Source organism: Magnolia sinica, chromosome 4, assembly GCF_029962835.1.
Source record: "Magnolia sinica isolate HGM2019 chromosome 4, MsV1, whole genome shotgun sequence".
In the NCBI taxonomy this organism is placed as follows: Eukaryota; Viridiplantae; Streptophyta; class Magnoliopsida; order Magnoliales; family Magnoliaceae; genus Magnolia; species Magnolia sinica.
The window spans coordinates 68,306,819-68,316,520 of NC_080576.1; the positions used below are offsets into that span (position 1 = coordinate 68,306,819).

Here is a 9,702-nt window from a genome sequence, read left to right on the forward strand (position 1 = left end):
GAAGAGAGTGCCCGTGGATGAAGCCGGGCCGAGCCGCCCAACCCGTGCACGGAGGCCGAGAGGTGCCGCCGCTAGCACGTCCGCCACGCGTAAATTCCAGACGAAGCGAGACCTCGACCTCGAGCTCCCGTTAGTAGGACTTTGTTGGCGGAATTGTCGCATGGAGTCTATGAAGGCCGTAGAGTCCTTTTTGAGGCTCATGTTGATCCGTGGCTCTTTGGTGAGTTTTTCTTGTTGGAGCGCCTAGAAGGGGCTGGTTGGGGTCCCTTGTTCGAAGGCGAGTATCGCGCGAATGCTAGCACTGTTCGGGCCTTTTATGCCAACATTCTGGAGCCTTCGCTGGAGCTTCTGTAGTTCAAGATTCCTTGTGGTAGCGGTCGTGTGGGTATCGTTGATGTTGCTTTGATATCTCGCCTCCTGAGGGTGCCACTTGGTGAAGTGCATGCTACCGAGAAGAATGTGGACAGTGTGCGCAAGAGGGATCGTCGCACCCGATCCTTGTGTGGTCGTCTGGTCGAATGGCAGCCGAATAGGAGTCTTCTGGCTTCCTTCATGACGGACGACTTCCGTTTGCTTCACCACATCTTTACGTTCAATGTATATCTAAGGTGGAGCAACCGCAGCGAGTGTACGCGCCTGATGGTAGATTTTCTGTATCAGGTGGGGCAGGAAGCGAAGTTGTGTGTGCCGACGTACGTCCTGCTCCAGATTATTCTCATCGCTCGTTCGAGTAAAAGGACCGAGTCGCTCCCTTTTGGCCGCCTCATTTGCAGGATTGCACATGAGTTTGGCTATAGGCTTGGAGCTGAGAAGCCGGTTCCTGTTTGTTATATCAATTTGAGGACTCTTAAGCTGATGGAGGTTGGTTCTGGTTGGCTTGCCTCAGAGGGTGAGGCTGAGTCTGAGAGCAGTGATGAAGAGAGTTATGCTGAGGGTGGTGCGGAGTCTGAGGAAGAAACAAAGTAAGACGAGGAAGAGATTAAGGCACAGGATTCGAGTGATAGCTCTCCTCCTGTGGCGCCAGAGCAGGGCGCAGACCAGATTGCCAGAGATGCCCGTCTTACATGGCTTGAAGAAGGGCAAGCTGCTTTACGCCAGGATATGGTTGATCTTCGAGCCCTTGTTAAACATAAGTTTAAGAAGGTGTCTCGGACTCTGAAGTCTATCCTGTGTTGCTTGCAGGATAAGGGTGCACGCACGACCTGGAATTAGCAGCTGTCATCTTCGCATTAAAGCTTTGGAGACATTACCTCTATGGTGAGGAGTTCGAGCTCTTTTGCGACCACAAGAGCCTTAAGTATATTTTCACGCAGCGTGATTTGAATATGAGGCAGTGCAGATGGATGGAAACATTGAAGGACTTCAAGTTCGATGTTTCTTACCATCCTGGCAAGGCGAACCTTGTGGCAGATGCGTTGAGTCGTAAGAAGGCTATTGAGTTTGCGGCTCCGCTGATGATAGCAAAGTGGGATATGTTGGAGTTCGTGCGCGATTTTAAGCAGAAGCTTACGGTGGTTGAGCCATATGAGGTTATCGCACACATTCGTGTACAGCCCGTTATCGATGAGAGGATCGTTGCAGCTCAGGCAGATGATGAGCTTTTGGTGAAGATGAGGCAGCGGGTTGGTTCAGTTGGGAACTGCGACTTGAGTTTTAGTTCCGATGGGGGCCTACGTTTTCGTGGCGGTTATGTGTTCCTAACATCCCTGACTTGAGGCGTGAGGTTCTCGAGTTAGCCCATAGTTCTAAACTTGCGATGCATCCAGTAGCACGAAGATGTATCGAGGATATGAAGAGGTCTTATTGGTGGGACAATATGAAGGTCCAGATTGCTGAATTTGTTTCTCGTTGTCTCACGTGCCAGCAGGTCAAGGCAGAGCATCGCCGACATCCTGGGTTGTTGCAGCCCATGCCCATAGCTGAATGGAAGTGGGATTTCATCTCTATGGATTTTATTTCTGGGTTGCCAAGGATGAGAAAGGGATTTAACTCTATTTGGGTGATCGTCGATTGATTAACGAAGTCGGCGCATTTCTTACCGATCAGATTCACTTACTCTGCAGACGAGTTGGCTAGGTTGTATATCAAGGAGATAGTGCGTCTGCATGGAGTTCCCCTGGAGATTGTATCTGATAGAGACACGCATTTTATATCTATCTTCTGGACTCGTATCCAGGAAGCAATGGGTGTGAAACTGAAGTTCAGCACCGCGTTTCATCCACAAACAGATGGGCAGACGGAGCGCGTGAATCAAGTCCTGGAGGATATGTTGCGAGCTTGTGTTTTGGATTTCAAAGACAGTTGGGATGATTGTCTTCAGTATGCAGAGTTCGTGTATAATAATAGTTTCCAGGCGAGTATCGGTATGGCTCCCTATGAGGCGTTGTATGGTCGCCCGTGTAGAGCACCACATTGCTGGGCAGAAATTGGTGAGCGTAGTTTGCTTGGCCCAGAGTTGGTGCAGGTGACTTCAGAGAAGGTTAACATCATTCGACATCGACTTCTGACAGCGCAGAGTAGGCAGAAGAGTTATGTTGATACGAGGCGTCGACCGCTTGAGTTTGTAGTGGGAGACCATGTTTTCCTGAAGGTCTCTCTTATGAAGGGAGTTCTGCGGTTCGGTAAGAAGGGGAAGCTGCCGCTGAGATTTATTGGTCCATTTTAAGTTCTGGATCGAGTGGGAGCGGTAGCATACCGCCTTGCTTTGCCCACACCTCTTGCGGGCGTGCATAACGTATTTCATGTTTCTATGCTAAAGAAGTACGTTCCTGATCCTTCGCATATTATCAGTTGGGAGCAAGTGCAGTTGAGTGAGGATGCCACTTATGTACTGCGACTGACGCGTATTCTCGACAGGAAGGAGCAGGTATTGCGTAGCAAGGTTATCCCTCTTGTGAAGGTGCTATGGACACATCATGGTGTGGAAGAGGCTACTTGGGAATCTGAAGCTGAGGTCAGGAAGACCTACCCTCTGATCCTTGAGGCTTATATGAAGGTATGAATTTCGAGGACGAAATTTTCTTTAAGGGGGGTAGATTGTAACGACCTTGGAATTTTTGTGCTAATCTTTCCTTAAGTAGTTGTTTTTGGGATAATTAGCGCTATACTCGATTGCTTATGAAATTCGCATCAATCACTTTAAATTGTATCTGCATGGCTCTAAACTTGTAGATTAGTTAGCGCTACGTTACTCTGAAATCTGGGATCCATCGCTAAATCCAGTTGTTCTGGGGAATTTTTGGAAGATCTGGATCGGACCTGGACCGCGCGTCGAAAGTCCGATGGCGATGATCTTAGGCTGTTGCGGTCACCGAGTTGGGCTTGACCATCACCTCAAAAATCAAGTCCATGTGATGTTCTGGGTCGATTTGCTTGAGCTCGGAGTGAAGAGTGTGAGAATGGTTAGAATTTAATAAGCTTTTATGAAATCTGAGTCGTGTCGCTTGCGCGACGATTTTAAGCTATCTAACCGTTGGATTCTGACCCAATTTCACCCTCTGATCAGGATAGTTGGCCCAGGCATATCCTAGTGCTTGTGGACCTGATCGAGATTCCGTGACCGTTGAATTGAGTGTAGTCTGCCACGGCTGATCTGAAGAGCCGGTCGGTACGAAAACTCAGCTTGACCTAGATCCATGGTCAGTGAGCTTAAGTCCGACCTTTCGTGGTTATAGGCCCACCAGAAGTGCTTCGTTGGATCGAGAAAGGCATGCTTTGGTTATAACTTAAGTATACCTTGTCCTTAGGGTTATTTTCATCAAGAATAGGCCTATTTATAGTCCTTAAACCCTAGCCCTCTTTTCCATACGAATTTTCTCTAACCCTACCTTGGAAAGAGAGTGGAAAAGAGAGAGGAAGTGAGAGAGATAAGTTGGTGAATCATCTTGGTTTCTTCCTTGTTCTTCTTCATCTTTGAACCTTCACTTTGAATTGTTCTTCTAACGATTCTGAGTTCTTTTTTGGGGTAAGTTAATCTAACCCTAACCTGTGTTAGAGCTTAGATTAGTCTTGGTGTTGTTGTATCTCATTTCTATCCTTGTTTTAGGGTATCCTATCGCCATTGACGAAGATAACTCGTCTAAATCAGTTCGGTGGTTCTTTCCTTGCTTAAGGTGCGGACTTTAACTGTATAGGTTATGGTTTTCAAGGCTTTCAATCCCAGTTAGTGATTTATTCTTGTTATGGATGAGATTTCACATGCCAAATGTTACGTTTACATTGCTTTCCTGATATGCATGTGCTATATTGAGATTTGTGTATTCTATGTGTATTTATAAAGTACCGTATACGTATAAAATATGCACTTATGTTTGCCATGATTATTTGTCATGTATGTATGTTAGATGCATGTATGATGACTCCTTGGTAAAAGGAATTGTCTAAGTGCATGTATTCCAACATACATCATGTATGTTGTTCCATGTATGCTAAGTGTTTGTAGAAATGCATGAATGATCTAAAGTGTAATTTATTACATTAATTGCGGGCATTGAGAAGTGATTCTCAATACTCCTATTGATGCGCATGATTTCCTTTATGCAGTTACATTCCATGTTATTTAAATTCAAGCATTACTTATGCTTACATTTATGTTAAGTTGATATTCTTCAGATACGTATGTACCATGATTTGAGTTATTGTTCTATTAATGTTTTACATTCCATATGAATATCTGTAGTAGTGTAAGATGTTTGGGACTATGCATTAGTCCAAGAAATCGGTAATTGACCCTATGTTCGTGGTTGAGATTGCTTTCGCCATGTAGGACGTATGAGATGAACCCGAGCCGTATTAGAGTTGGCAGCAGTGGTTTGGCCACGCGGAGTGTTTGCGCACTCTATGTCGTTTAACTCAACGTGCGCTTGTGCCAGTCGAGTTCGTCAAGTAACCCGATTGTCCGATGTATGTTCACCATGTATTGGACGCTACTGTTTGAATCTAGGGTACCGAACTTACCAGTGAAATCCTATTAACCATGGTACCTCGATCCGCTAAGACTCATGAGCCGGACATGGTGGTATGGGACACCATGGTCGAGTTGTCGGCCTACGCTGGGGTGACGAGCCTCCCCGTAGTGACTAGTGAGCAACTAAACTCGTGAGCCGATTATGGTGGTATGGGACACTATATTCGTGCTGTCGGCCTACATTGATTGGTGGCGAGCCCTTTGTAGTAACCTCGAGCATACCTGGATACCGTAAGAAGGTGACGAGCCGAATTGTGGTAGTAAAGGCATGAAAGGCGTACATTGATTGGTGACGAGCCCTTTGCTACGACCTCAAACATATGATCGTATGAGATGTCTAGGATTGACGACCCTAGTATGGATCACTGTTTGGATGGTGACATGAGGAAGGTATCTTAGCTTCCCAATCCTGCTGTGTGAAATGGACTAATAACAACTTGGTAATCATATCCATGCACCGCATTTGCATGTGCTTTGTAGATGTGGCGCACTTTGAGGCGATGTCATGCGTAACGTAAGATGAAGACGCTGAGGGTGTACGCGTGAGGGCACGCATCATATTGCATACATCCTTGCATTAACAAGAGTACTTAGGATTTATTTAATTGTCCTGCTTTATCATTACTGTTTGATTGAACTGGTAACATGTTAACCAGTGCCTTATTGTTCCACTGAGTTGATCACTCACTCCCACGTTTCTGGGGCGGTGTTAAAAACCCACCAGACTGTCTTAAGCTCTGATGTTGCAGATGTGGATGCGACTTCTGAGGCAGAGCGGGAGCTAGATGATGACGAGGCTGCCTTCTCTTATATGCAGTTTTCAGACGGGTTCTAGCGAGCCTCGGTCTGTGTGCGGGATTTTGGGATTATTTTTGGGAACTTAAATGATGTCACTGGATACTTATAATTTTGTTAAATAACACTTTCATACGATCTGGTTTGTATATGTAATTCAAGGGTTTACACTTGTACACATATTTTACTATAAGTCTTCCGCTTGCTTTATTCACGTATCCCTGAATCATATCTGTGTTTTGGCTTAATCTATTCCATGTTTTATGCACTAATACAGCCAACATACATTCATCATTAAATATGTTGCATAAGTGATGTTTTGGAACTCGGGAGCTGAGTTATGCTCGACCCCCGAATTTCAGGGCGTTACAGTAAGTTCTATTTATTTTTATTTTTAAAAAAAAATTATTAAAGTATTCTTCTTCATAAATACCATATGATGTGTTTGGAATTATGAATTTGCCACCTAATTTGTTAGTGGTTAACATGGGATAGTTTTATTTATTTATCTATTTTAGAAGGTTTTAAGTTCAAAACTTGTTGGACCATAAGTTATTATCCATCCCTTGAATTATTGCCAACCTATCATGTTTGTGATGATACCAACCCTTCTAATTAGTTGGCTTCACCATGAGGATACCCTTGTACAAGAATCAGCCCCAACCTCTTATTAGGTGGGCTATACCATTACAACAATGTTTGATTATTGATGGATATAAAAGTATAATTATTTATTTCTTTTCAGGGATATAAGCTTCAATAATTGCATTGGTTTGCTCCCACATCAACTGGGGAATTTAGAAAGTCTGCAACAACTGTAAGTTTTTTTTTTATCAAATCTAATTAGTTATTCTTCTTCAAAAATGTCATAGGCTTTATTATTTATTTATTTTAATAACTTAACTTTTTTAAAAAATGCCATAGGTTGTGTCCGGAATTTCGAATTTGCTACCGAAATTGGCAGTAATTAATATGTGCTGGTTTTATATTTTATATTTCTCGTTTTGAGAAGGTTTTAAGTTCAGCCACTTGTACCATACGTTACTATTCACCCAATGAAATACTTGCAACCTATATATTTGCATGACATCCAACCTTCTAATAGGTTTGCTCCATCATGAGGATAGACTTGTACAAAAATCAATCCATACACTTATCAGGTAGGACAGACCATAATAACAATGGTGAGCTATTGATAAATAACTAAATATAATTAGTCATTTATTTTCAGGAATATAAGCTACAATAACTTCAATAATTTACTCCCACTTGAACTGGGGAAGTTGGTGAGTCTGCGACTACTGTAAGTTTGGTTTTTCTTTCTTTATTCTATTTAATTATTCTTCTTAAGAATGCCATTTGAAGTGCTTGGAATTTCAAATTTGTCATGAAGTTTGGTGGTGATCAATACATTATAATTTTATTCATTTATTTTCTCTAAGAAGGTTTCAAGTCTAATCAATTGGACCATAATTCATTGTCCACTAAGCTACTTTCAACCTATCATGTTCATGTAACATCTAATCCTTCAAATAGGTTGGCTCGACCCTGAAAATAGCCTTGTACAAAAATCAGCCCATCCACTCATTAGGTGGGCCTATCATATGAAAGAAATTAGTTAACCTTATTAAGGTTCTCTAACAGTACCAAGGCATGCTTTGTGTAGAAAGAATTCACCTCTGATCTTCATTAGGAGGTCCTGGAGACGGACAAAATCCTTATCCAGCTGGTTTTTGTTGGCCAAGCGGGCCAGCCCATTTGCTACTCTATTAGCTTCCTTCATGACATGCTGAAAAGAGATGTTTGGGATGAACAATTTTGATGTTTCCAGGTGGTAGTTCAAGGTTAGTCGTGAATTCGAAAGGCAATGCTCTTTTATTAATAGGCCACCTAGTACTCATAAACAGGCATATTATGGACGTAGACATTGTTTTCATTAATAGGCCACCTAGTACTCATAAACATTCATTGGAAGCATTTTCTATCTATGTGCATGACGACCATACTGTTAAGATTAATCCTCTTATTTTCATTTACAGAAACTAGTGGATGAAAAATTCACAGAAAGACAAATAGCATTAGTGGCCACATATTGCAATCTGGATTTAAACAAGGTTCGAGGTGTCGTCAACAATACTAATAGAATCCTCCAGGTCAGATTGTTGATTGGACATGATTTTATTTAAATGATCTTGATAATCCATTTTATTTATATGAGCAGACCCGGATGTGCATCAGAGCTATCCGGATGTTGAGCGGGGGTCCGTAGAAGGTGGGAACCGCTGTTATGACCATGATGAAGCTGTCTATTTCCTATGGATAGCATTGGAGTGGCCTGGCCATTTGGACAGGCCGTGTTTATGTATTTACTCAAAATTGATAGAGTAAACCCGGATGTGTGTCAGAGCTATCCGGATGTTGAGTGGGGCTCCTTGGAAGGTGGGACTGCTGTTATGACCATGATGAAGCTGTCTATTCCCTATGGACATCATTGGAGGGGCCTGGCCATTTGGACAGGCCATGTTTATATCTGTATTTGCTCGATAACTCGGATGTGCGTCAGAGCTATCCGGATGTTGAGCGGGGGTCCCTGGATGGTGAGAACTGCTGTTATGACTATGATGAAGCTGTCCATTTCCTATAGACAGCATTGGAAGGGCCTGGCCAATTGGAGCAGGCCGTGTTTATATCTGTATTTGCAGGGAGCACACCCTTAACCTATAACCTAAACCTATTCTCAAATCCCAAAACCTATAACTACAACCTAAACCTATAACCTATAACCTAAACCTATAACCTAAACTTAATTCCCTAAACTTTAACCTACAACCTAACCTAAACCTATACTTATAACTTAAACCTATTCTCAAATCCCAAAACCTATAACCTATAACCTATAACCTATAACTTGAACCTATAACCTAAACTCAATTCCCTAAACCTTAACCTATAACCTAACCTAAACCTATACTTATAACCTAAACCTATTCTCAAATCCCAAAACCTATAACTATAACCTAAACCTTAACCAAAAACCTATAACCTAAACTAAACCTAAACCTATAACCTTAACCTAAACCTAAACCTATAACATTAACCTTAACATATAACCTAAACCTAAACCTATAACCTAAACCTATTCTCAAATCCCTAAACCTAAACTTAAACCTAAACCTAAACCTATAACCTAAACCTATTCTCAAATCCCTAAACCTATAACCTAAACCTAAACCTTTAACCTATAACCTATAACATAAACCCAAACCTAAACATAAAACCTAAAACCTAAAACCTAAACCCAAACCTAAACCCGATCCTGAACCCGAACCCGATTTCATAAACCTGAATCTTAAACTATTCTCAATTCCCTAAAGCTATAACCTATAACTTAAACCTAAACCTATAACCTAAACCTATAACCTTAACCTAAACCTAAAACCTAAATGTATTCTCAAATCCCTAAACCTAAACCTAAACCTAAACCTATAACCTAAATCTATAACCTACAACATTAACATAAACTTGTAACCTAAACCTATAACCTACAACATTAACCTAAACCTAAACTTATAACCTTAACCTATAACCTAAACTTATACTTATAACCTAAACCTATACTTATAACCTTAACCTAAACCTAAACATATTCTCAAATCCCAAAACCTATACTTATAAGCTAAACCTAAACCTTAACTTATAACCTTAACCTAAACTTATAACCTTAACCTATAACCTATAACCTAAACCTATACTTATAACCTTAACCTAAACTTCTAACCTTAACCTAAACCTATTCTCAAATCCCAAAACCTATAACCTAAACCTAAACCTTAACCTAAACCTAAACCTATAACCTAAACCTAAAACCAAAACCTAAACCTAAACCTAAACCTACACTTATAACTTATAACCTAAACCTATAACCAAAAACCCAAACGTAA

General features: G+C 41.6%; 1 long non-coding RNA gene across 1 annotated transcript; it reads left to right on the forward strand.

Moving 5' to 3' along the window:
• Nucleotides 1-6,546: 6,546 nt before the first annotated feature.
• Nucleotides 6,547-7,850, forward strand: LOC131244530 (uncharacterized). Its single transcript, XR_009170363.1, has 3 exons — nucleotides 6,547-6,578; nucleotides 6,993-7,064; nucleotides 7,801-7,850. It is a non-coding gene; the product is annotated as an uncharacterized LOC131244530 (long non-coding RNA).
• The last annotated feature ends 1,852 nt before the right edge of the window (nucleotides 7,851-9,702 follow it).